The sequence below is a fragment of the Megalopta genalis genome, chromosome 19, assembly GCF_051020955.1.
Source record: "Megalopta genalis isolate 19385.01 chromosome 19, iyMegGena1_principal, whole genome shotgun sequence".
Taxonomy (NCBI): domain Eukaryota; kingdom Metazoa; phylum Arthropoda; class Insecta; order Hymenoptera; family Halictidae; genus Megalopta; species Megalopta genalis.
Window position 1 is genome coordinate 3,178,598 of NC_135031.1, and position 27,967 is coordinate 3,206,564.

A 27,967-nucleotide genomic window follows, 5' to 3' on the forward strand; every position below is an offset into this window, starting at 1 on the left:
CTCGTCAGAAATGTTCCACGGAAATTCTCGGCAACGCTTGGCGCGGATCGTTCCCCGTGACACCGTCCACGAGCCCTTTCGTAGGGACCATTTTTTTTCAGAAATGTCACCCGAGACTCCATTGGGGCCTGTGTTAATCTGGCCCGCGAGGCCTGATAGCCTCGAGATGTCCGACCGATATCGTTATTTTATCAGTTCGATGGTAAATCAAAGTGGACAGGTGTTGAAACAGTGCTTGGGAATGTGACAACATCAAATTATTTATGTCCATTTTATTACCCGGTTCGAAAATGAAAGCTTGCGATAATCTAGATTCTTTAGCACCCAGTTTATTATTGGATTGTGGAGTTTACGTCTTTCTAGGAACTTTAGATAGTAAAATATTTAGAAAAAATATTTAGTTCGCGTTTGCTTCGTATATTGTATTCATATTGTTTCCATTTTCATTATTATTATTACTGTTATTATTACGTTGAATTTTTGCAGAAATATGAAAAGATTATTGCTAAATAAATTAAAATTTATGCTAAATAAGTTTAGGCTAAATAAATTAAAATTGAATTAAATTTAGAAATTTCAAGAAGATCTCTATCTTCTCCTGATTATGTTGGTTTAGAAGTGTTAACAATTTACAACGTTTTAACAGCTTTGTATACATTCCCACGAAGAAACTGCGTGTAAAAATATTTTCTATTGCATTGCGAAGAACGGCGTAAAGTAATAATATGGCCAGTGAACGTCCATCAACGTTCCAATTAAATGTTGTCAGCGACAGTTCAGAACAGAACGACTTCGTTCCCACCGTTGCCGAAAATAACTAATGCTGTCGATCTTGTAAAATTAAGCAGTGTGCTTCAAGCGACTATGAGTTGCAGCCGGACCGCGTCGCTCTTGTTGTTGTCCAGAAAACAGCGAAAACAGCGGACACCGGGGAAAAAACGATTGAATCGAGCTTTGTTCCGGCGCGGCGAAGCTGTAGCGCAACGATCGGCGTAACTTAGCATCGTCCTTTCAGGTGAAAAACAAAAAGCGCCGCGATATTTCCGTGCGCGATTTTATATCAGAGGATTTGGCTCGTTCCATAAAAAAAAGGAGGCTGCATGAGTACTTTGTTCGGAGTTCCGATATTTGCGTGCGCGCCCGCTGAATCCGCGGATATATCCCACACGCGTGTCCAGCCGTTGCATCGCTCGCAGAGTTTACGGCGGCAGATTACGGCGGCGAGAGAAAGAGAAAGAAAAAGAGAGAAGGAGAGAGAGAAGGAGAGAGAGCGAGAGCGAGAGAGAGAGAGAGAGTGAGTGAGAGAGAGGAGGGAGGGAGAGGAAAAGAGAGATCCGCGCGGAGAACCGCGTGATTATGCTAATCGGTCGTTGGATGAAATAACAGACAGCCATACTGTCTGGCCGAGGTGCGTTAACCAGAGCTACGGGGGGAGCGGTTGGTAAAAGAAAGAGGAGAAAAACGCCGGATCGATACGGTCAGAGTGAGAAACGCGAAGTGGCACAGATAAAACGCTGACGAGCAGCCGGACACGTAGAAATTCTTAATCGTCGATCGTATCTCGATTTGTTCTACCAGTCGTTTTGACACTATTCCCCGTGTACACGCGTAAACGTCGGCCCGGAGATCTGATGGACCGTCCGGCCGCCGATTCCAATGTAAACGAGACCTTGGACGAACGGTAGGTGACTACGCCAGGCGAGAAGAAATCTCTCCCGCGAGGAACGTGATTCATAGTAATTCCTCTTAAATGAGTACTTTGCATTAATTAGAAAGTTCTCCGTAATTAACGTTCTTTGCCCGCGCGAATACTTCGAAACGAATGTGATTTGTTTGCAATTATAAACGAATAATTTAGCAAAGCGTTATATTGCTTTAGGGTTATCGATCGCTGGACCAAGTTGATTTCATTAGGAACATTGCGCGGCAATTTATTGGGTTGGCAACTAAGTAATTGCCGATTTGTTCGATGAAATAAAAAATTTTTTTTTACTTGGAATGAAGTTTAATCTGTAATGTATTTTCCATTTTGTTCGATGACCTTTTGTCATCTCTCTGACAACTTGAAAATTCCATGCTCGTAGAAAGTCTGATTCTTTTCGGCCTAAAACTGAGTTAAGTGAGGGGAGTTGTCCAGGGATCGAAATAAGTGATAATCCGATGGCGCGAGATCAGGGCTATATGGTGGGTGTAACATCAATTCCCAACCAATATCCATCAATTTTTGCCGAGTGGACAAAGACGTGTGCGGCCTAGCATTGTCCTGGTAGAAAATGACACCTTTACGATTGACCAATTCTGGTCGCTTTTCCTTGACCGCTGCATTCAATTTGTCCAGTTGCTAACATTCACGGATAATACAAAATAACATAATAATAATAATAATAATAATAATAATAATAATAATTTTATAATATAACATTTACGAATATCATAAAAATGGGAGTGAGAGACATCTATAACTGAAATCGGCAATTACTTAGTTGCCAACCCAATAGAAACGCGCAATTCTTCAAGCGGTTATGTGCACGTGTCCGATTAATACTAAACCTATCGAGCCTTGAAAGTCGATCATGTATTGCTTCACAACGAGGAGAAGATTGAATTTAATTAAATCTTTCGCCCTTTTTATTCTGAAGTATGTTTTGACTAAGAAGCTTACTCGAGTCATTTTCTATGAGAAAATCTTCAAACTTTTCAGCAACTTTAAAACACAAAATGTGAAACCGGTTGTAAAGAAAAATAAACAATTTGTGAAGAGGAGATACGATTGTTCGAGCCTCGCGACTCGTTTTTATAGTTGTTGACAATCGGCGACTATAAAAACGAGCCGCGAGGCTCGAATAATATTATAGTTGTTGGCAATCTTCCCAAATTGTCCGTTTTTGTTTACAAGCTGTGGGACAATCGGAGAGTATTTACATTTTCTTCAGAGAATAAGATTACGTGTCAGGGATTTCAAATGAATTGAAAAACTGAACAATGCATTCTGATCTTTTGTTGTGTACACTTTTATATATTAGGTCTACCGGAAAGTTCTGTCCGTTTTTTAATTGAAATATAACACAATTTTCATACATTTAATAATATTTATTGTAGAATATGCTTTCCATCGTTACTTATGACTTCTTGCCAGCGTGATGGCAACTTGTAAATGCCATTTTTAAAAAATGATTTATTTTTAGAGGCGAAGAACTCAACTAGTGCTTGGTTGACATCAGCTTTAGTTTTGAATTTTTTTTCCTGTAAAAAGTTTTGCAAAGAGAGAAACAGGTGATAATCGGAGGGTGCTAGGTCTGGAGAGTATGTTGGATGTGACAGAATTTCCCAGCCTAGCTCTGCGATTTTCTGACGAGTCGCCAAAGCAGCATGTGGTCTGGCATTATCATCGGTAGCCATGTTTTCACGATCGCGTCTCACTTAATAATGACATGAGACATCTTTGTTTCAGTTTATTTAGAAGAGTACATGTGTGTAAATGCAATGATAAAGAGAGATAGTCATATATGTCTCAAATCAACATGTACGTATGGATTGAAACTTGAAGTGACACTATCGGACAGAACTTTCCGGTAGACCTAATACTTTTAGCATTTGAAACAAGTTCTCAAATGTTCGAAAACGCAGTTACGGATTAAATCGGCAATAACGAGGCGCGTGAAGAGCGAAGAAAGGAAATCAATAGGGTAAGAAATGTCGGAGCAATTTCAATCGAACCACCCCTTAAGACCGACTCGGGTCGGTCCGCTCTGCCCCTCCTCTACCGTTTGGTACGAAAAAGCACGTACGAAAATTGCCAGAGAAATTAGGGAGCGTCGAATTAGAGTACGTTTGGAAAATACGTGAGCGGCGCCCGTATCGGCATCGATCGCGAGATAGAGCATTGATTATACGAATGTGCTTGGGGGCCGCCCTGTGATTTGCATACGACGATTAGGCCTCGTGGCATGGCATTAGGCGCATATACTTGGAACATTTAGACGCGTCGTCCCGATATCACGCGACTCGCTAGAGCGTTCCCTTCGATCGGTCGAAAGCGGCGACGTTCGCGTCCCCGGAATTCGCGTGGAGAGGGAGAGAAGGAGACGGAGCGAGCACGGGCCCTCTCTTATTAATTCGTGTCCATCGAGAAAAACATAATCGATTCTGGTCATGCACCGGGTGCCAACCGTCCTTCTGGACCCGCCAGACTAGGGGACGAAAGGACACGACTAGCAGGCAAAACACGCGCCGCGAAAAAACGAGATCCCTGGGACTCGGTGTTTTCTGGAATCGCTGCTTTCTGGATATAGTTGTCAGCGATAAAGGGTGTATCTTTGAACGGACCATGGGCCAACCGTGTATCGATCCAAGAAACTCACGTGTAGCCCGGTTTTTCGGCGCCGGGGCAATCTTGGGACCTGACGGACTTGGTCTTGAAGCGTTCGAGTACGTACCTGGAACAGAAAAAGGAAATTCTTCGTCAGATTTTGTTCTTCGTAATTTGCCATTCGTCTTCGATGAGAACAAATCGCACGAAACAATTCGGTTTGTTGGTTAATCTTAAGGTATTAGAAAGTTTCAGATCTGCTTAACCCGTTGCCATACTTTGACGAGTCTGCCACGTGATGGAGATTTCTAGTAATAACTTATTAAATATAAATGCTGTTCCGTTTTCTTTAATTTGAATAAAATTCTGATTTCTTGTCATCGGTATATAAACATTAATAAATTATCTGTATTCTTCTGAGAAATTATTACGATCGAAAAACTTTTAATCATCGTAACTATAAAGAAAATGGTACGGCAAAGGGTTAAGGGAGGGTCATTCTGTAAGAAAAACTGCTACGAATATTATATCAGCTCGAGGTATATTTATTTATGCAGTACCTATTATTATGCAGAAATGAAATATAAGAAATTTATAAAACACACGTTCTAAATTCTGTGGACATTATGCGACCTTATGCATACTTGAGTTAAAGATAGTTTATAGATTAAATATTTGACGCGCGGACTATATTGTGCTGAAGCGTCGAAAACCACGCGGAAGCTATAAAAATAGGAACGTCTCTAGGTTGTACTAGTAAAATTAGAAAATTATGCAACAGCGTGCGCAGCATTTGTGATAGTTTCAGTTCGAACGTGAGCCATCGCAAAAGCATTCCAGCGCTGGCGTAACAAGTGAATTGTTTACTTCAATTCTAAAAGCAATGTTGTATATCATCCGGGAAGTCTTACGAAAACGAATACCGAACAGAAAACGATACCCTTGCGTACACCGGTTACAATCAATTTAGCAGAAGCATGATTTATCGATACGTTTTCCTCAAAACGATCTAAAGAACCAACCCCGATACAATCATTCTTCGATCATTCTTCGTAATTACCATTTGTGACGAGGATAAACAACTGTAAAAGCGGGCTCTGTGCTCGCGCAGCTCTGTGTTCAAAGTAAACCGGCAAGCCTGAACTTGTTGAGGGTCTAATTGTACAGTAATTTCTCGATTCATTTCTTCGAGCTTCCTGTTCGAGTTGAGAATCGATCGCGATGTTCGGTTCGCGCGATCGAAAACGGGAAGAGAGGAAATTATCAATTTCCCTGGCCAGTTGACGAAGCATCGTGGTCATCATCGAAAGCCGTTCTCAATTTCCGGCGTTTTGTCCGGCCGCGGCGCCGATCCTCGAAATTGTTTTGTGCGCGGATTCTTCTCGGCGAGAATAACCGGGCAATTATAACGGAGGCGCGAGAATGCCACGCGACACGCGCTAATCCCGTCAGTCCGAGCCGGGGGATCGACCTAAATCGGTCGAACCTTTGCCGGATAAGCGACCGTATACTCTTCCTCCGCGATCGCAGTCATAACGGTACGCCGTGAAATACGCAAATGCTCGGTAACTCGTAAAGGCAATCGACCACGGGTTAAGCTTGCCAATAGTCCCGGCTGTAATCCACGATCCGCCGATCGAGCTGCCAGGGACGAGAATGGAGCAAGAATAGGTGGGAAGAGCACCTTGAACCCTCCCGTAATCGAGCAGCGTCCCAGCGTTGTTCTTATCTTCCTTCTTTCCCCTCCGTCTGCTCTATGCCCGTCCATACACTGTATCCATTTAGACACTGATAATTCTAATTAATTAAAGGTTGCCAGCGATGAAATGGATTCCGCGGGAAATTACCCGGCCAATCTTCTAAATTGCTTTCTAATCATTTCTCCGGGCTGCATCGGCTGCATCGGCGGAGTGCGCGAACTCCGTGCCCAGTCCGATAGTCTACGACGGCTCGCTTAGTTACCGAGACAGTACATCTTATCTCGAATATATCAAATTGCTATAGCATTTTTGCCAACGGGAAAATGCGCGTTGCTTCGTTTGGACAATGGAAGAGCATTGGCAGTGTTGGATGCCAGTCTGGAATGTCACGTTAGTAGTGGCTATCTATTGCAAACGCTAGCTCGTTGCTGAGTTAGACAGTCAAATGATTCTGTATTTATTAGTAGCTCATTTTATGCAGTTAAGACTATAATCGGTAAGTGGAGTACGAAACATCGAAAATATTGGAAGAATTAACGTGATGTTGCAACAATATCGTTAAATTCTTTTAATGTTCTTTTAGTTTTGTACTTGGCCTATTTACTTTTGTCATAAATGCATTTATTTTCAACTTATTAAAGTCGCTGAGAGGGGAAATGAGTTTTTAATGAATTTCTGTTTTAATTCACTTTTAATTCGCACAAACCATTTTTATTTCGCATAAAGATCCGCAGTTTACTTATTAGTCACTCTATCATCTCTACTCCAGCCATCAACACATTTCTCTAAAATCTGACACGATTCTCGATTCATTAATTTACGAGAACATTCTATTTCTTACTCTCTTGGTTTCTAAATCTCTTCGTTTGACTTCAAAACGTGTGTTGCACTTTTATCTTAACCACTTTGTTCCACGAGTACACTCGTCATATAACACGAAATATCGTCGTTTTTTCAACTCGTCAAAAACAGGATTTCAGAGAATAAACTATGTTGCACAGAAATTTTATTGCGTTTTAAATTCAACAAAATTGGTACATTTTTATTAACAAAGGAATCGCATAATATAAAAACATAAACAAATAATAATAATTCAATTAAAATTGTTCTTATAGGGTGGGACTCAAATAGTCCTACTGTGCCACGTGGTTTCATAAATCGCATACATATAAAAAATCATGAATACACGGCATATCAAATGCCGTGTATCAAAAAGATGGGACAGTTTTAATCCTACAGTGCCTCAAAGAATTAAGTAGGATACATACATACTTTGATATCCTTTATTAAATTATATATTTTATAAAAGTGTTACATTTAAACATATACACAAGAGATTACATTTTCACAGAGATTGCAACAGCTAACTGACATTAAGATTGTTGACATCGTGAAAAGACTCTTTTACAAGAACCGATCCAATTTACTTTCTTAATTCGAGCATACCTTCGAGCAAAAATGACGAGATAAAATGACTAAATAAATTCAGTCTTGTCATTTTTATAAAACGATACACGTCAGTCGCTTTTACTGCTCGTTAAGTTCAGCATTAATTTCGAAGAAGTTCAAATACGGAACGTTCGAACCAGCATCGACAGATACCGCGTCAGTTTCGATTTCGACCGGGAGAAGCGTATCGCTAACCGCGCAGAGCGCGGGCGAAAGGGTGGATAACCGCTAAGACCCTGCGCAGCCGAGAAAGCACTACTAGGATCGGAGTGCGTGAATCGAGCGAAAGGCTCCGCGTGACTGAAAAGTTGACAGAACGGAGCGCAAACAGTCTGGCACGATCAATTCCCTGTTATTCGACGGGCGCCGATACGTTCGCCGGTGTCGGTGGAAAAAAGCCGGGTGGTCGTCGCGACGCATATTCCGCAAAGGTGCACCGGTCGAAGCTTTAAATTCTCGTAATCCATCCAGGACACGGGCTACTAGGACATTGATACCGATAGCGCAGACGCGGCGCACTACGTCAACGAGATACGCCCCGCGCGACGACACACGTACACATTGTATTGTGCCGAGCGAACACAGGAGAGACCCTTTCCATTCGTGAATCCACGAATGGTGCGAATGGCCTGCGAGAGGCATTGTCCTGCAGCAGGAGTAACGTGCGCGCCGGCTATCGCGATTTGATTCTGATTCAGGGAACATGGCCGGGCGATATCGGGGATATCGATGAAAAATAATCGCGGTGATTTGTGACGCGGCGTAGGAAGCTCGCGATAAAGGTATACGCGACGATGAGGAGTCGATAACGAACAACAAAAAACAACGTGAAAGAAGAAGAGGAAGAAGAAGAAGAAAAGAAAGGGGAGAACCGCGCAGGCGAAACGGAGAGGAAAAATTTATCGCGACCTCGGCTCCTCCGCGTTTTTCGCCGGGCAATCGGCCGAAAACGCGTTTGCCGGAGACGTTATCGACGCCGCGCCGCCCCGCGATTTCTGCCTCGGTGACGGCCGAGAGCAAATATTTCTTTCGGGAGCGGAGGAAAGGCTCGTTGCGTAACACAGGTAGCCTTGAAAAGCTCCCGTGTCTCGTCGTTTTCTACTCTTTCTACGGTTCTCCTATCCGGCTTGCTCCTCGTTCTCTCGCCTCGCGGGCTCGCGGGCTCGCCTCTCTCTCCGACACGCTCGCCGTTCTTCGCGTATGTATTTTCCAAGGAGCGAAGCTCGCGTTTAAATCATTCGATGGACGATTACGCGGGACGCGTTCCTGACGGCGCGCTGCGGTTCTCACGACGACTGCCGCGGTCACGGATTCCTCGTGGACGTGGTCATGCGAGAAAATAGATAGGCCGATGACGATTCGGATTGGAAAACCGAAGGAGACGACGTCGAACGGACACGCCGAGGATCCTGCACCGTTTCCGCCACGCTAATCACTGCGCTACGAACACGGCCGGCTAATGGATGCACCAGCCGATCTGTCCGCGCCGGTAACCGAAGTTTTAATTGATCGTCTGTCATCGGACTCGCCGTTAAGAAACTGCTACTATCACCGTAGACCGTGTTATTTTTTAACGGAAATTCTTTTAACGTCTTTTAACTTCTACTGTAATTTTTAACTCTTTGCCGCACGGTTCTATGCGAGACTCGTGAGACAGATTTCAAATAAAATCTGCTGGTACAAGTACAATGGGATATCTATATTATATTCTATCTATCTATATCTATATTATATATATTCTACAGCGAACAGTCTTTCTCATTAAATCGAAGTGCTACAACGAACGCGGGGAAATACGATGAAAGTAGAATTGATGATCTTTCTAATTTTTTATAAATTTACAGAAATGTCCTATGGATAAAATTTAAATGTAATACATTGAATTTATAGTATGTATATTTGCATGTTCTTATATTTCTGCATTTCATATTAATCCTATTTTGCGTGAAACCATTGTATTCGGTGATAACTGTGCTGTACGTATGGAAATAATATTCGGTATATATGATGTGCAATATCAATATCAATCAACGTATCGCATAACGAACGAGGTTCCAGAACGAATTAGTTCGTTATACGATACTCCACTGTATACATGTATTGTGTTGGGAATTAGACTAAATGTGCGATTAGACTAAATATCAATTTTATTTCCGATGAGGGACATGATCATTAACACGTTGAATGCCACGCCGGTTTTACAGAAATTGCCCGTGGCGCCACGATGAATTTTCTTTTATGTGATACATGTAATGTTGAAATATTATCTGCAATAGATAAGTTACAGTGTATAACAATGTTTGGCATGTTAATTGCGACGGGGATCACAGTTTAAATTGACGATGGTGATAATACAAAATTTTAGATATTGACATTTGTTTTAAATTGTTAGGTATACCGGAAAGTTCTGGCCGTTTGAGAAATGAAAGGAAATAATAGATTTTTCATAAATTTAATAATATTTATTGTACAATATAATTTCCATCGTTACTTATGACCTCTTGCCAGTGTGATGACAATTTGTCAGCAACATTTTTCAAAAATATATGTCTCAAATGAATATGTGCATATCTATTGAAATTTGCAATGACATTATCAGACAGAACTTTCCGGTAGACCTAATATATATATTTCTATCAATTTGGGTGCGCCGGTCACCGGTGACCCCCATGGCGTCACCGCCAAGTTAAGTGCCGGTCATCGGTGACCCTTGTGGCATTCAACCTGTTAACCCTTTTGTGTATAACCGAAGGCGTACGTAATTTTAATCCCTTGCACGATGACAAGTCAGGCTCGTTAAAATGATTTCGAATGTGATCTAGATGTAGCTGTTATTCTCTTCTTTTAAGCGATAGTGAAATTCATTTTTTGTATTGCGATTATATTGCAATTACAGTAAACTTGCATTAAATATAAATTTTCTTTATTAATGACAACGAAATGCTAATCAATGGAGGTATGAAAGAAATTGCAGTGCAGAGGGTTGAAGTTTCAATATATTCCAGATTTCCCTGCGAAAATCTGTATTATGAAGCTATAAATTGATACATTATAATAATGTTCGAAGAATGGATAATTAAAATGATTCTACCATATATATATATATGCATAGCATATTTAGCAAAACATGAAGAATCGTTCAAGCAATTATAATAAATTATATTATAACCGGGTCCTCTGTTGCTAACACAAGAGTAACAGTTGTTTATTAAAAAGAATAAAATAACGCGCGTTACAAATTTAATACTACAGTAAATTCTCCCCTATTATCCCTCAGCTTGTAAACAAGAATGGACAATGCGGGAAGAAAAGATACGATTATTCGAGCCTCGCGGCTCGTTTTTATAGTCACCGACCGTCAACGACTATAAAAACGAGCCACGAGGCTCGAATAATCGTATCTTCTCGTCTCGAATTGCCCATTTTTGCTTATAAGCTGAAGGACAATTGTAGAGAATTGACTGTACACATTTTCTGACATTCGGCATTTTCTGTTAAACATGAAAAAATTTACGACAACGAAAGTCTAACCGGCATAGCTGCGAGGGAAAGTAAGGGGATAATTGTGCAACAAAGCAGCTGCATACAGCGACGCGTGAAAGGGTATTGAACATTGGAATCATCGCAATTCGCGGCAGCGTCAAATAAAAGAACAAGCGCGGCGCGCCACGTTCCCGTAATCAACAATGTAGCTCGTCCCGGTCGGACGTAAAAAAAAGAATCGTGAAATTGGAAAGAAAGTTCCTAATATCCCGGAGGAGTCCCGCGGCTGTATTAACCGGGCTTGTCGGCCTCTTGCGCGATTCCTTCACTTTCCCCTTGCCCGTCGCGTCGCGCCGGGGGAGAAGTAGAAAATACCTGCGCGTGAAAGTTCAAAGAAAGCGTTGTCTTCTGCGTTCCAGCGTCGCTTCTATAAATTTCGCTATCCTCCCGAGTGCTCCTCTCGGCCGTTAATCCACCGCCGGCGAGGCCATTCTTCATCCTGTTGGATTCTTCGAGCGTTGGACACTTCCTGGAGGCATTGTTTGCCAAATTTTTTTACCGGCTCGTTTCCTGATAGGAAAGCACACCTTTCGGACATTCGCCAGTAACGTCGTCCCGATTTGGAAATCGGAAGTGTTATTTTTCGTTTAAGATTTGTCGATGCTACAAACATATTCTTAGAAACCAATCTCGATTTTTGGAAAGTAAGGGGATATTGTGCATCGATGTTTGATTAGCATCTTTTACAGGGATTCATGGAAGTAAACTTTCTACATCGTAGAAATTTTTTGGTGGAGTAACCGTGGTCGGATCACCTCTCCCTTTTTTAACCCGATGCACTCGGATGTCGTCGATACGGCGACGCAATGTATTTACGTCAAAGTGGCGTTTTTTTTTCTAATTATTATTTTTATAGAGGAAAACACAAATTCTTTTATTTATTAGTTCCTATAAAATAGGAAGCAGGATAATGATTTTTATTTCAATTCGACTCTGTACAACAAAATCATAATTTATGCAAAATCTGTTCCGAGTGCAAAGGGTTAAACGGTGGTACGTGAAAAGTGAAACAAACGAACAATACATAGTTGCCTGCTTACACTGCGACCCACTTCTACTACTTTTCACTATGTAGTATAATAAAAGATGTGCAGCATTTTGGTATGTATTGAATGAGCTATTAGGAGAGTCGCTTTTCAAATATTTACGAACGTAAACATGTTCGCTTAGTAGTGGGGGAAGCGTTCGAACGCAATGAAGGAGAACATGAATAATGTATTCAGAAGCAAATTGACACGTTCAAAAATAGCATCATAGTGTTCTCATCAGAGACGAAAAGATGAGAAAATGTCGCGTTGCTTGTTAAACAGGAAATGACAAATTCGGTAAAGCGGCGCGAGTTTGAAAAAGAATTTGCGATCCAGTGCTTTTGAAGGGCGCAATGACACGTTCAAAAATAGCATCATAGTGTTCTCATCGGAGACGAAAAGATGAGAAAATGTCGCGCTGCTTGTGAAACAGGAAATGACAAATTCGGAAAAGTGGCGCGATTTTGAAAAAGAATTTGCGATCCAGTGTTTTTGAAGGGCGCAAAGTGGTCGAGCGCTCGCGAAAGAAGCCAGCAAAGCGAGTGACATAATCGGTAAAAAATCTATTATTCCTCGCTTTCTTCGTCCCCGTTTGGGATCCGCGAGCTACGCAGCCAGCCCAGAGCGGAGTATTTCGCTATGGAAGAAAAACACAGACCGACGAGGAGTGAGAACTATCTTAAAGTGTCGTTAGGAAGTCATCCATTATGCGGCAAAGGCTGCTCGTTCGCCTAGCCCACGCCAGAAGTCTCCTCTCGGCGGACTTTACACGCGGACACGCCTCCGCACAGCTTTCTCCGTCTCCTTTCCCGTTGTCCTCCCCGTTCTTCTCCTTCTCGGCGTCCTTAACTCTTCCTTCGACGATGTGTTTTCCGTCGCGCGAGTTTTAAGCGCGATACATTGACGTCACCGGCAGCTACGCGCCGGAACTTTCTCGTCCCCCTGTTTCTTACGCTTTAAGATATCTCATCCCCGATTGCCATAAGTTCTGCGACGACCGAGCGAGTAGTCCGTTCACCTCTAGTGTCGTAAACGTAGACGAATTTCTCCCGGAAATGGCGAATTTCGGGTTGCTGTGAATTTTCCTGTGCTAGTTCTGCGCCTATGTTATTTATTGCTACGTCGATGCTAAGCGTCGTAATTTCTCCCTAATTCGCGCTCAGATTGCGCACAAAAATGAGCAATTTTAGAAGAGGAGATACGATTATTCGAGCCTTGCGTCTCGTTTTTAGAGTTGTTGACAATCGGTAACTATAACAACGAGGCCGCAAGGCTCGAATAATCGTATCTCCTCTTCGCAAAATTGTCCATTTTTGTGCGCAATCTGAGCGCGAATTAGGGAGAAATTACTGTACGTGGTAGGTGCTAGGTACGTGACTGTCGAACCGTGGCATGTGGCCTCCGAATTGTCTTCTAATCGTGTCATGTAGCCTCCGAATTGTCTTCTAATCGTGTCATGTAGCCTCCAAATTTCCTTCGAATCGTGGTAAAAAATTAGAAATATTAAGTGCCGCTGCCTTTTTCTCCCCCTCCCGAATTTCAATAAGAACGAGCCGCGAGACTCGAAGAATCGCGACTTAATATTCTCAGATCTGCCGGTTTCAATTCCGACCTCCGTACATTTCAGGAAGAAATCACTGCAATTCCCTCTCGACGGATCATCCACGTAGCTGGTTAGAAGCATGGCACACCTGACAAAGAAACAAAATGCTATCCCGCGAAAATTTCCTGAAACTCGTACATCAAACGAGACGCCTGCAATTCCTGCACCTGGCAGCCTCGCGTTATCTAATTTTCTCGTTAGGAAATAATATCATCCTTTCATAAATTCAGTCTCTCGGTCTTCTATCTAAATCCTATAGTCTAGCGGAACCGTTGCAGCAGTTTCGTTATCGTACTTGTCCACGGAAAAATGTCATAAACGGACGCGAGGAGTGCCCGCGGAGCTAGTTACACTGGTTCCAGGCAAAGGCGCGATGCTATCTATATTCCCATAATTTGCGTCTCGATCCTTGTTTTCGTTTCGCGCGGCCCGCTCGGAGGAAACGGACGCTGTTCGCGGTTGTAGCTGCGTTATCGATGGAATCGGGCGCAGCGGCGTGAATTGCGCCTGTAACAGGATCGTTAGTAAATAACGAGCAACCCGATTGATTTAATAAATGCACTCTAATTAACGCCGGGCTCGGCTCGGCCCGCCCCGGCCCGCCCCGGCTCGATCTGTTACGCTCAATTGATCCTTCCCGCGGCGATTAATCACGGCAGAGTGTCCGCGGGCCTGGAATCCCGTCTAACAGATGTTACGTCTGGGATACAAACCCTTCCGAGTGCCATTGTCTCGGTCGCGTACCGTAACGCCGCTTTGGGAGTCTTGCGGGCCGAAGCGGCGGAAAGTTGTTCCTCTGGACACGGTGTTTCGTCGCGGGTCTCGACGTTACAAGTGCGAAGCCTCCCCGAGAAAAGTTATGCTCCGGGTGCCTCGTCGGAATACAAAGGGGGCCCCCGCGTGATCCTTCACCGCGAGCGAACAATGCGCCGTGAAGCATGGCCGCTCGTTTCCCGTGTCGCGCACGAACGCGCGCTTGAAACTTCGCGAATCGCGGGAACCCCGTCTAATATCTGCCCCCGGGGGCCTAACGTGTGGAACACACGGCCACTCGGACCGACCACCATTTATGGCGCAACGATCGCCATTCGAACAAGTCCGATGTCTCGGGATACGTTCGGAGCCACTCGGTTCGCACCTACGAATAAGGTGCACCGGACGCATCGGATACGAGGACTCGTGTTTGCTATGATACGCTCCTCGACGGAAAGATAGCACGTTACAAGGTAAATTACCTATTATGAAACACCGATCAATTGTGACCCCACCTTGAAACAGCAGCAGAAATAATACAATGAAAATATATAGAGCATTTGGAAGAAGATGTAAAAATTCTACCCACACTTTTGAACATTGTTCATTAAGTAATGCAATGTAAGAATTCGTTGTAATAAAAATGTTCCATATTATGAACTTCAAATTCTTCATTATTCCGATTTATGGAACAGTTGGTCCCTACTTTGGAACGGTCATTCCAAATGGTAGGGGAAGGGTGTTTCATATTGGGTACAAGCTCGTACTTTGCTATTTTATTCGTGTTAAATAGATATTCCAAAGTTTACTACATTATTTTGGGATATCAATCTATGTATAGAACAGTAGTGTAAATATGCAACAATAACAGTTTTCGGCGAGGCAAATTGCATACAGTGTTTTGATAAAGTGCAGACTTGGTGAGATGAAAACTGCAATAGAAACCATTATTAAACAAGTAATATAAACTCAATCGAATAGAACCAACGTGTGTGGTTTTCTCGTTGATCTTCATCAAAAGTGTCAGAGAAATATCAGCATCTAGATCTTGACACGTTTCATTACGTGAAGCGAAGCATTTCTGAGGTTCATTTATATACTTCAGTGCTGCTATCGGTGGAAGCATCTGTCTTTACGAGTCAATACCATATGCACTGAATTTGCTTCATTACGTATTAGTATTTTCATATTGATTTCATATATCGAAACCTGGGTAGATTACATTTTAACACGTTCCGTGCCGAGCTTTTTTTACTCGAATCTTCACACTTTGATATTTTACTAAAACTTGATGTATTACGTGCAATTATTAATTCTTGTACACATAACAACGTAACAAAAACTTATCAACGCCCATTCTTGCGGTGGAACTTGATTCTTCGGTTCTAAATTTCTTGTAAACAATTTGTTCAGTTCACTAAGTAAAAATGCAAGCGTGTACCATGGATGGTACACGTGGCATGGAACGTGTTAATCATAGATTAGAACGTGCATCAACCATTGATGTCTTAATTTCTATGATAAATTATGACACGTCCATAATTGTGGAGAGTTTCCACGATTACAGCAAAATCTTGTTGGAGAATATCTGCACTTGAAAAACTCATTGCTTCATTCCTGTGCAATAGTTGGTAACAGTTCAGTAATGGAATAATTTGACAGAATAATTTGCTCAAATTTGAATATTAATTTTTACGCAAATCTATTACATCTCCCCAATTTTATTGGGATCTGCGAAACGAAAGGACGCTGAAAAATTGATGTAATGCAACGTAACATTTCGATTTTAATTCGATTGAATAAAATGCTTGAAATTTTTGAAATTTCAGAAATTGTTGACACGGCGGTCAAAGCGCCCAACGCAGCAATGTTTCATTGTAATCGATCGTATCTAGTGAATGCTCCTCGCACGGTGTCCAGACGCGTGCATTTTCTTATTTCAGATAATACGAGAAAACCAGAAGGGCAGGGAAATTCAATTAAATCTGCGGAGATAGAGGAGCGCGTTGAAGACACATGTAGAAAACGAACCTGTCCAGATTGGAAGGTACAAGATACGTTAACGAAAAAAAAGCTCGATAGCTAAACAGCCCGATAGCTTTGGTTTCGCGAGAGAGGATCGTGATTTCGCGGGGCGTTTCTCGATCGAGGGGGATAATTGCGATGCGTACGGCAGCGTTTCTTATCAACCGCTCGACTCGTGGTTTTTTCGCGATCCGCGTGACCGGAAGTGGCCGCGGGATCAGCCGCAGAGCAGCGACGTTCTCGGCGAGGCGCGATCGCGAAAGAGGATCGAGGTAATGCGATTTGAACGCGACGGAGCTACTTAACGAGATGGAGTTTCTTGATCGCGAGTTTTTAACCCGGCGATAGGGCGCTCTCCGGCGCGGTAACGAGGACGGCGGATTTTTTTTTAACGCCGGTCGCTCGTGGGAAAGTCGCCGATGCAATCTTGCGGCGTGGCGCGGTAATAAATACACGGCCGGCGGATTTTTTACGGACTTTGAAAAGTCTATTTTCTGGCCCGCTTATGGACGGCCGTGCCGAAAAGAGGGACCTTTTAAAACGTAAATTCAGCGAAATTACGGTTCTCGGCGAAGTTGCTCCTCTGCATAAAGAGGATTTTTCGATGGGAACGGGAGTTTCTGGGTTAGGCGATGTCCCTTTTCCAGGCTTCGTCGGTCGAATCTACCACCGAGGACGCGGCTCCTTGCCGACAGCAGGGCAACTCTGCGGTCGCAATTAAACAACGCTGTCCCGGCTGATTAACGAACGGGCTACGATAATCAAGCAAGTTACGGCCGCCGCCAAACAGCAGCTTAACCGTCGGGACGTTTAACGTCGTTCCAACGATCAAACGGATTCTGAACGAGGTTCGTGACCTCTTAAGAGTATACACCGCCGATTTATCATCTCCACTCGCTCCGCGACGAGCGGTGCACCGCTTTCCTCGCCGAGCAGCGCGGCGGGGAAAGCGCAGCGTAAATCAGAAAACCGTGGCACCGAAATTGTCGAACGCGGCCGGAGTCGCGTGTAGCCTTGAACGGGCTCGTAAAACTCCCAGACGGAAACGATCGAGTGCCCTCGACGTGTTTGACGACAATCTCGAATTTCCGATAGAGGCAAACGAGCGGAGCGCTGCCCGATAGTTTCGGGCCGGGCGACACGCGAGAAACACTCGTAAAAATCTTGCCGTTAAAGCGCACCGCCTTCCCGTAGAATGCGAAAGAACCGGAGCGCCAGTAAAAAAACTTGGGACACGAGCGTAATCGAAGCGGGAAGGAAATCCTTTCGTTGGCTGCGCCGGGGAAAATTAGCCGGCCGCGATTAGACTGGAAAAACGGGGTAGGACGACGAGTTGGTCGCGGCTGGGAACACGTCGGAGACATTATGGCGGTTCTGCATGCACGCTGATTCGATCTGGCGCCGCGCCTTCGCACGAACTAATAATTAGACACCTTTATGCAGTTCCACCCTCGTCGCTAACCCGCGACAAACTGCGCGACCTTCTCCGATGGCGGGCGGAATTTCTGCCGCAAACGCGACTTGTTTATCAGTAATTCATTATTATTCTCTGTGGCAATGATGCGATCTCATTTTAACACGGTTTAAAATCACTCCTTGTTAGACATGTTGGAGTAATATCGTTTGATAAATAAAAGGTGTTTATTCGCAATGCAGCAATTCAGCAAATATAACTTTATGAGAAAAGAACTTTTTTGATACACGAGAAACAGAAATTGTTTCCTGTTGTTAGAAACTTATCCCGCGAGAAAAAGATCCTTTTTTGCTTAATGCTTCGAGGACGAGGATCTTTTAAAGAGTACTGCGAATATTTTCTCTCTTCGTAGAATTATATTATGTACCAAAGACTTTAATAATGGGAAAAATAAACAATACATCTCGATCTTCCGTTGTATAGACACAATCAAATTATACGCTTACAACTTCTGGAAAGAGATGTGTAGTTCTATTATCGTCGATGCGTCGGAATTCAGCATCAAAGGGTTAACCATACGGATGGGATCAAATTCAATAACCAAGTTTCGTTTCATGAGTTTCAATTAGTGCACGAAAACAATGAAGTTCCATTAAGATAAATGACTTGAATACGAATGGATGTACATATCTTTTGTACGATTGTTTTCCCGGGCTGACTGCCTTGGTGCGTTCCTGAGGCTCCTATAGTGCAGGGGTGGCCAAACTTTTGATCGCTACGGGCGACCTGTTCTTTTAAATTATAGGCGACGGTCTACCAACATCGCATGTGTTAACTGATCGTAAGAAAAATAGTAATTTACAGCCAAAAATAAGTTTAAATTTAAAATAATCATAGATAATATCAGACAGGCGGAATAGTTATGCGGTCGACGCTTTGGCCACCCCTTCTATAGCGGGTGCTCGTAACCAGTGTGGGTGCAATAAAGTGCAGACCCCGGGAAATGGACTTCGCGTGCACACAGTCAGCGAATTGCGACAGATCGTACGCAAAAAAGGAACGGTCTAAACAGATTTTCGCTGATGATGCGTCAAATAATCATCCTCTGTTAAGTTCTCTTCAGCTTCAGATTGCAAACCAAATTCTACGATTTGTTTCTAACGGTAGAAGACGTTCGAACGATTTTACACCGAGGCGACGAGCAAAAATGGTACTAAAGGGAGTAATGGGACGACGGATTTTTCAGGTTGACCGACCAGCGTCACGATGTTTAGTCTCACCCGTGCCAAACAGGTTGGTACCCGATCCTCGAGCCCAGGGGCCCGGACTGCTAAACTGTGAAACGTTTAATTCGAAACTGTCTCGCGGCGTTTAACAGCGATACGTCCACCACCGTTTTGCCGTGGCCCTCCCACGTCGCGACCCAATAAGCTGCAAGAGGCAACCCGCCGGCGAAAGTGTTCCATTAGCGGCCGCGCAGTGGCTAATTTATCACAGGGGCCGCTCAATTTCATTGCAACCGTGCAATAATTAGACGTATTTATACACTTCCATCCCCTGTTTCGCGTAAACCAATCGACCCCCGCAAGGTGGGGGAAGATTAATGTCGATTCGTCGCTTTTTAACCCTCGAGCCCGCTGCCACTATGCAGCAAGCTGCCAGCTGGATGATCGAGAAATCCAGGCTCGGGCAATTTTGGGTAGGACCCGGGCCTTCATCGGTGTTTTATGCAACCCGAAAAACCTGTCTTCGCTCCGCGCGGCTTCTCGTTATGCCGCCAGTCCACGGCCACCTGCTCTATCATCGGCTAAACGGTTCCGTGTATCGGCGCAACGAAATTATACGATCGTAATGGTGTTTCATCGTTTATTACAAGCACTAATTCAACCCGGCCTGTGCAATTTTGTTGGCCGAGCCTTACTCCGGCCGCGTGATTCAGAACTTCTTGCAACCCGAGCCGAACACCGCGCCGCGCCGGGCCGGCACGATGCAGAGATAATGGAAACGATTAACCGGACGACATTGATGCGTTAGTGGTGGTATCAAGCTCATTAAGCCACATCCGAAAGTGCAACCTCATTTATTCTTTATCGGTACTTAATACGCCGGATTAATATATTTAGATCGCTCTCGCGCACAGCTCGACTACCTGCCTGGCCAAATTTTATTCGAAGTAAACACCGAAATTGTTCCCAAATTACCCCATCGCTGTCTTCATTTCAAAATTACCGGCCGAGAAGCAACTTCATCCGTATCCACCTTCGAAATAAATTCATGGGTCGACGCAAACATTTACAGCGCGGACGCATTTTACGGATTAAATTGCATTTGTTTGTAAATAAAGGAAAACCGGTTAAATACGGCGACGATGGAATAAGTTAAACAACAAATGCTCATTGTACAAGAAGAAATAGCGACCACATTTTCCAGTGATCAACTGTGTTGCAAATCTCGTTTCGCGTATCATTGAAATCTTCGGTCCGATTGATTCATTGATCTCGCTCGCTCGTCATTCATGCCCTCGCGTACTTCGCGTCTCCGCACGCTTCGCTTGTTGCAGTAACGTTTCTCTGGTCCTTTTTGTTCGGTGGGAACGAAGTTGCATGCAAAGGAGCACCTGCGTTAATGTTATGGCAGCAACGGAGGACGGTAAAAAGTGGCGGATGATGCGGTGGAAATTTATCGATGATCGTCGGCCGGTGGACGCCGCCGCCTCGGAACGCCATGGACCCCGTTTCGCTGCACAATGGGACAGTGATTCTATTATAGTCTCATTCTTCCACCGTCGATTTCTATTCACCGGTCTCTATCTCCGCCCCCCTGGCTCCCCCACCACCCCGGCGATCTTACTAATTCGAAATCAATATCCGGCAATACCGTTCGCGGCCTACGATTGTCGCGTTAATAAAAGCCCCGCTGATGGATTTCGCCAGGTAAATTGCCTCGAACAATTGCCGGGGAGCGGAGGGACAGGGGGGACGGGACGGCGCTGGGGGAGTCAAACAGAGAGGAAAAATAGTTTTCCTCCGTGATTGACTCGGCCGGAACGCTATCTCTGCCGGGACTGGAAATCCCGTCCGGGTAAGGAGAAAAGTAATGATATCGACGATGAGAATCGTTATCGAATCAAAAATTCATCTGACGCGGGACCCGATAATTTCGACGGACAGTCCGACGGCACGATCAAACGGAGAATTGCTACCGGTTCGTCCACCGTGGATACAATCCTCTTTTCAAAATGATAGTAACTTGGCCGTGGTCCTCGTGCCCTCGGTCGCGATTATTGTTCTCCGTTTACTAAATTCTCCGGACGGTCGTAGGAGGAAGAAGGGTAATAGCTCTCGAACAGTGTTTACCGTTTGCAAACAGCGGAGCTGGAAAAACGCTCATTACTAGCGAACCACGCCGGCGACCCTTTTCTCCCGGCCGATCAAAGACGCGATCTGAATCGCATTGCCGCTCCACCCCACCCGAGACCCGCTTAACGAGCTATTCAAATTCCGCCATTAAATTTCGCATTCGAAGATAATCGTGAACGACATGGCCGCAGATACTCGCGAGAGCTTATCGATTCCCGTGTCCGAGCCGCTTCTCCGCGAGTACGAAAGGTTAATTACGTCCCGTGGCAATCGTCGTTCTATTATCGCGGACGTGCATCCGCGACAACAACGTCATCGAATAGTTCGGTGCAACTGTGTCATCGCGATCGGCCCCCTGCACGAGACACGTGGCGGTGGAGCCGGTTCCCATTGGCGTATCCCGGGAAATCGCTCGACGGTTGCATTCGAGATTCATTGGTTATAAATAGAGCGCGGATTTTATGCATTTATAACAAAAGTCGGTGGATCGAATACGAAACAGTAATCACGTTTGAACAATCTAAAAATGGAAAGAAATGGAGGCAATTTTTGTTTTGCATTAGAAATCCGCAGTCTAGTTATAAACATTCATTTGATACCAAATTGATCCTTTCTAAAATGAACAGGCATGATAAAAGAATCGTCTACGTTCTGTATTGTTTTCATTATCTTGTATTATATTCATACTGTAAGACGTATAAAGATCACGGTAGAGTGATCTGTCCAATCCTGGAGTTCTCCGTTGAATTTCTTAAAACGTAGGCTGGATGCAAAAATGAGTTTGCGCATTGTACCACGTTTGCAAAGTGTACTTTCTGTTATGATTCTGTTATGATCGCCAGGCCGATCAGTTATTTGTCTTCGAGCGTTTAGCTAGTTTGCGTTAATACACCTTCCTCGACAATAAAGGATAAAATTTACAAACAGTTATATACAGTGGCCCACAAAAGTGTTGAACTAAAATTGAAAATTGAACTTGAAAATTGAACTAAACGACTTAAAATTTTTTTAAATGACAAAGGGACTAGACTTCTAGAGGATAACTTAAAAACTTTTTCTTTTAATTTAGGTATTACTTGGAATGAAAAGAAGAAATTAAAAACTCGTTTTTTAACTTTCTCATCTGAGTCTGTAACGAAAATTTGGAAAATGCCTTTTGTAGATCTCGGTAACTTATATATCTGCTGAAAATTTGATCAAAATCGGTTAGTCCAAAGTCGAGCTACAGACGTTGAAGGATTTTAAAAACTGCAGATTTCATCTGGTTTTTAGTCAAAATCGTGATAAAACTGCGATTTTTGCGATCTTTAATTTGCTACAACTCGTAACAACCGATTTCGAAAAAATTTTCAACATGCATATAAGTTACCGAAATCTACGAACGACAGTTTTTGAATTTCGTTACAGGCTCAGATAAAAAAAGTTTAAATACAAGAGTTTTTAATTTCTTCTTTTCATTCCAGTAATACCTAAATTAAAAGAAAAAGTTTTTAGCCATCGTCTAGTAGATCAGTCATTAAAAATCAATCATCTAAAAAAAAGTACAAGTCACTCGGTTCAGTTTTAACCTCTTAGGCACGACGCGCCACTGTAGTGGCTCACTCTAGTACCTCACTCGCTCACCGTTTGAATTAAATAATCGTCTTCATATGCATTGTTTCACACTTATTTTGTCTTCACATCGATTTACAACAGTGTTACAGACGGAATATACAGTATCAGACTCAGTACTACAGTACACATCAGACTCCGCCGTCCAGGAAAATAGCCTCGTAGAATTGAGCCGTACCTAAAAGGTTAAAATAGTTATCGCGTATTGAAAGGTGTACGTACACTTTTGTGGGCCACTGTAGATCGTATTGAGATTCTTCTACACCCATAACAGAATAATTTCAATAGCCTCGAACTACATATTTTGGAGTTGGAGTTGCGTTCGAAGCGTTCGGAGATCGGTTGCGTCGATGGACGCCTCGAAAAGCGCTCGATCAAGAATACCGGATATAGAAAAGGAAAAAGAAGCGCGAGCGCGTAGAAGGTGAATGCTTGAAAAAGTTGGTCCCTCGGCCGATCCGCCGCGAGCGCGCGCTTTAAGGTACGCTAAAGCCGCAATTATGCCATTCTACGGTGCGCCTCTTTTACGACCTTTACTCCGCGTCTTCCTCTTTTACGCTGGCCGTGTCTTCTCCTCCCGGCCCTTCTCTGCTGACCGACAGGCCCCTCGAACGCGTCTACTCGCGTGCACACACTCGCGCGCAAAAAGCTGTCATGTCGGTCTAATGTAATTGCAGCGAGCGATTGGGGCAACCGAGGCGCTGATACCGTCGGTAATTTCGTTCGAACGCTGATTGGCGGACGAGCAACAAATCTCTCGGAACAATCGGAATATTCATATCGGGGGGAGCGCTCGGAGATCCGTGTCAGATAATTACGACAATGGCCGTCGGGGACGCGCGACTTCCAAGGTCTGGCATGGCGTTTTCGAATATTTTCGCATTTTCTCCGGTATTTTTCCACATTATTTCCGATTCTGCTGGCCGGGCGTATTTTCGTCGAGTGCCGCGCGATGTTGTCGTCTCGAACGACTATCGATCGTCCGGGCGGTCGCTTCCGGTTCGAGTTTCAAAGCGGAAGCGAGTCTGGAACGCGAACGGCGACGTTTAAGTCGACGACCGGACAAACGGGAAACGAGGACGACACAGATAACTTCTGAAAAGGCGCTGGAACTGTGTCCGCGCGAGGATTTATCTCGCTCTTCCTTCGACCATCCCCCCTCCTGCCGGCGAAAATAGAAAACGTCGATTTTCGTCTCTGGGAAAACAACCCGTCCCTCAAAGGAAGGATTCCGGAGGGCGGAAGGCTAGAGAAGGACGCGGCTTGTTTGTTTGCGATGCACTCCGCGAGTCCGGTCGCCAAGACCTTGACACGGCTATTTCGTTTTCAGGCTGCGTCGGCAGGATACAGACGGCGCGGCGCAAGCGTGCACCAGGCGCGTCGGGCTTCTCTCTTTCTCTGAATGGCGTTTCTAGATCAAAGGGAACCGTGGATTCGTGTCATCGATCCCGCGGCGAAGCTACCCGTATCTCTCTCAAAGCGTTTCCCTTAAATATTAAATAACTTCGTTGAGTTAACATTTTTTTCAAACGTAGAATATATAAAACCTGAACAAGAAACGATGACGCTAATTACAGTAAATTCTCTCTGATTTTCCATCAGCTTGTAAACAAAAATGGACTATTTGGGAAGTTGGGATACGATTGTTTGAACCTTGCAACTCGTTTTATAATTGTAAACTTCAAAATGAGCCGCGGGGCTCGAATAATCGTATCTCCTCTTTCCAAATTGTCTATTTTTGTTTACAAGTTGAAAATTGAGGAGAATTTACTGTATACGCGACATTTCAATTGGCGAATGCGTCGCAAAATTTCAGCTGAATGAAGAAAGCACGGAAAAGTACGTACAGTAGCAGTTGCAAAAAGACGATAAATTTTTATTGATATTGTTAACCTTATTATTAAAATCTTGAACATGAGTTACAAAATTTAAGCAGGGCACGGTTGATTTTATGCTTTGCAAGGATCCGTCTAGCAAGGAGCACTTCACGAATTCGTGTTATTTTAGTAGAAAAATCAGCTGAAAGGTCCGTCAGGATCGCGTGGCTGGTACAACCAGTTAAGTAGAATTAGTGGGCCATGCTCAGACACGCCAATTGTTTCTACACAACAGAATTATTTTTCAGACTCATTTCTCTTGAATACGAAGCCCTAAATTCGGAAATGTTATTTCACGGAGGAGATTAGTTCACGATGATCTGTCTAACAATAATCGAATTTACGAATTCGTGTGTAATTTTAGTATACAAGTAGCAAAATCCACGTGTAAGTGTGCCTAAGCGCAATTAGAAGACGGTTGCAACGTTTTAAGAACAGGAAGATCCCGTAAGAAACTAACAATGAGTTCGAAAAAATTTTGTTCGGTTTCCTCATTCTCTGAATTGGGATTAATTAATTCGATAAATAAGAAATAAAATTTTAAAAAAGTCGAAAATTGAGACTTGCATCTGCTGAGAATCATAAACATTGGAGAAGTTAGGATTGGCGAAAGATATTAATAGTATAATATTAATAGATAATAATAATAATAGGGAATCGGAAAAAATTTGCAACCACAACTTGCCAATTTCTTTCTTCCTATTCGTCTCTCCAGTTTGTCCGCAGCTGTATTGGAACAACGCGATAATTACATTCGGAAATCCTTTTGTGTCTCGAAGTTTGTTTCTTTCTGGGTCCGATTTCGAGGTTCCCGGCTCGTCTTCCGCATCCAAGGAAAGCAGCTCGGTGCAGCTATAGCCCAAGACCTTGCCACGACTTTTTTCCGTGGTCGTTTTTTTCGCAGTGTCGGGGAACGCGTGGGCACGATGCAGTTAGGTAGTCCCGGCGGACAAGGCCTTCCGTGTCGGTTGCCTGGTCGCTTGTTCTTCTGGCATATAAACCGCAACCAGCCCCGGCACCGCCTTCGTCGTCGCGTTTCGTCGACGATGTTGCAACGAATGCAACGGCCCGGGATCGCACCCGTTTCTTCGCCCTTCCGCCGTCTGCACCGTGCGTCCAGCACCTACACGCGCATTCCGGCTGGCTTACGTAAGGCCCGAGGCCTTATCCATGCGAAATCGAGACACCTCTGCGGTCTCCTTGCGACGCCTCGGGAGATATTCGAATCGAGGAATGCTCCGTGCAGCCGAATTTCTTCTACCCGATCGTGGAGTTAACGCACGCACCCCAAATTATAATGAAATGCTGTTTTGCTACCGAGTATCACGGGTATTAGCAAGTGATGCGATTAGGCTAGAGGAGTGTTTTAAGAGCTAATAAAAATAATCGAGAAACGATTTCGCTGTGCGAGAAAGAATAATAAATTAATATCGCTGGAGGGAGATATGTCTTTTGTTACACAAGAGGTAATTAGGGTAGTACGATAAATAAATGGGAGATTATTTTTATTTTAACATACAGCCGTTTCCTGTTTTAGGTTTTATGTGAGGGAAATGTTTATGGTTTAATAAGAAGTAGAATTGATAGGTCATTTAAATCGCCTATTCATCAATGTCTATCGTTATTTCCATTTCTCAAAATTCTTTCGTAATTCTGTTACTTCGTTTAATCATTCTGTCATCGCTATTGCTCGCAATCATGCTTAAATCTTATTCTTATTATCCTTACTATTGCATAACGTTACCGTTAGTGACGCTATTACAACATTCTCTGTGCCACTCCGTTGACATAATAAATCTATTTATTATTATTATTTTATTATATTTATTATTATTATTATATATGTAAATAAATAAATATAAATAATAATAATAATAATAATAAATATAATAGTTTTATGATAAAACTAATTTTATTATTACTATTTTACAGACTCATGTTTCTGGAAAACGAAGACCGAAATGAAGAAATTATTTTTTTTCAATAGTTATTGAGACCGCCTTGCATGCTACTCCGCGAGATAGGAGCAACGCTTGAGCAGAAAAAGGCTAAAAAACGCAACGGCGAACGTATCAATTTGTTTGACACGTGTTTTAAACCTTCTTTTGGCGCACGAAAATGGAAGAATCACCGACGCAGTCATTGTCAAGGGAAATATCAAAACCGAACAATAGACGCTTTCAGATATTCGATACGAGCTCGAAGCGGATCCGGTGATTTTCGTGAAATCGGTTTACGATTTTCGCCCGGACTTTTTCGCCAAATCGGTTTTAATAGCTCGGGGCGTATCGTGCCGCTGCAAATGCACGGTAAACTAACCGTTAACGCGGTCAATTCATTTTTCCTATTAGACTATTCGGTCCAATCGAGAGGCTTTCCTGTTTGCGCGCAGTTTCGGGCCAGCCGATTTTCCATCGGTTCCCGAGAAGGCACCGATTCTATCGTCGCCATAGATTATTTCGGAATTTGGGCGGAACCGTGTTTCCGTTCGGCGATCGACCGGCAAAATCGATGCGTCCATCGTCCCGGAGACCGGCCGCGACACTCGTGGAACCGGAGGTGGCCGATCGATGGGAACGATTGTCCCGTTAAAAATTCAACGATAGGTGCGCCAGGCGCGCCGCGCCGCCCCGCAATGTATTCGACAGTTATTTGGGCATTTGGAGCCGGTAAGAGCAGTTATCGCCAATATTGCGGGAATCCCTGACCAGTTATTTGCCGACAAGATGGTTAAATAATGAAAATAAATATTAGCGGGTTAACGGATGCGGGGGCCGAACGGAACCGAACGAAAGCAGGAAACCGTGGATGGTTTGTATCAACTACCACCATTTCATCGCTCGACAAGGGGTCGACATCGGCTAATCGAGGTTCTCGTTATCGTAACCGCTACCTTATGAGAAATAACGCATCGTTTCGCGATGTTCGGCATGGAACAGCGGAATTATTACAGGAATTTCATGAATACGTCAGCTTCACGAGTGCTCTTAACGTTACACGTTCATGACCACATACGTGTTTATGTGTGTGACTTCTTCTTTGGTGCTGTTGCCATGACGATCTAAACAGATGAAGCTTGCACCAGATTTCGATATTTTTATGATACTGTAAAATGCTTTGTTGGGGTTATTCACTATGTTTTATTCGTGTAAATATAATAAAAAATAATTATATAATAATTCAATAATATAATAATAATATAATAATTATATAATAATTAAATAATAATTCAATTGTTAAATCTAAGTTCGTAAGTAGATTGTGTATGCATCCGTAATGCGCTTGTTAACCCCTTG

General features: G+C 43.6%; 1 protein-coding gene and 1 long non-coding RNA gene across 8 annotated transcripts in view; one reads left to right on the top strand and one right to left on the bottom strand.

Annotated features, from left to right (window-relative positions):
* LOC143260755 (latrophilin Cirl) overlaps positions 1–27,967 on the bottom strand; it is a 676,923-nt gene that overhangs the window by 111,329 nt on the left and 537,627 nt on the right. The gene's annotated exons all lie outside the window — the stretch shown is intronic.
* Positions 1,542–27,850, top strand: LOC143260759 (uncharacterized). Its single transcript, XR_013035057.1, has 2 exons — positions 1,542–1,681; positions 26,604–27,850. It is a non-coding gene; the product is annotated as an uncharacterized LOC143260759 (long non-coding RNA).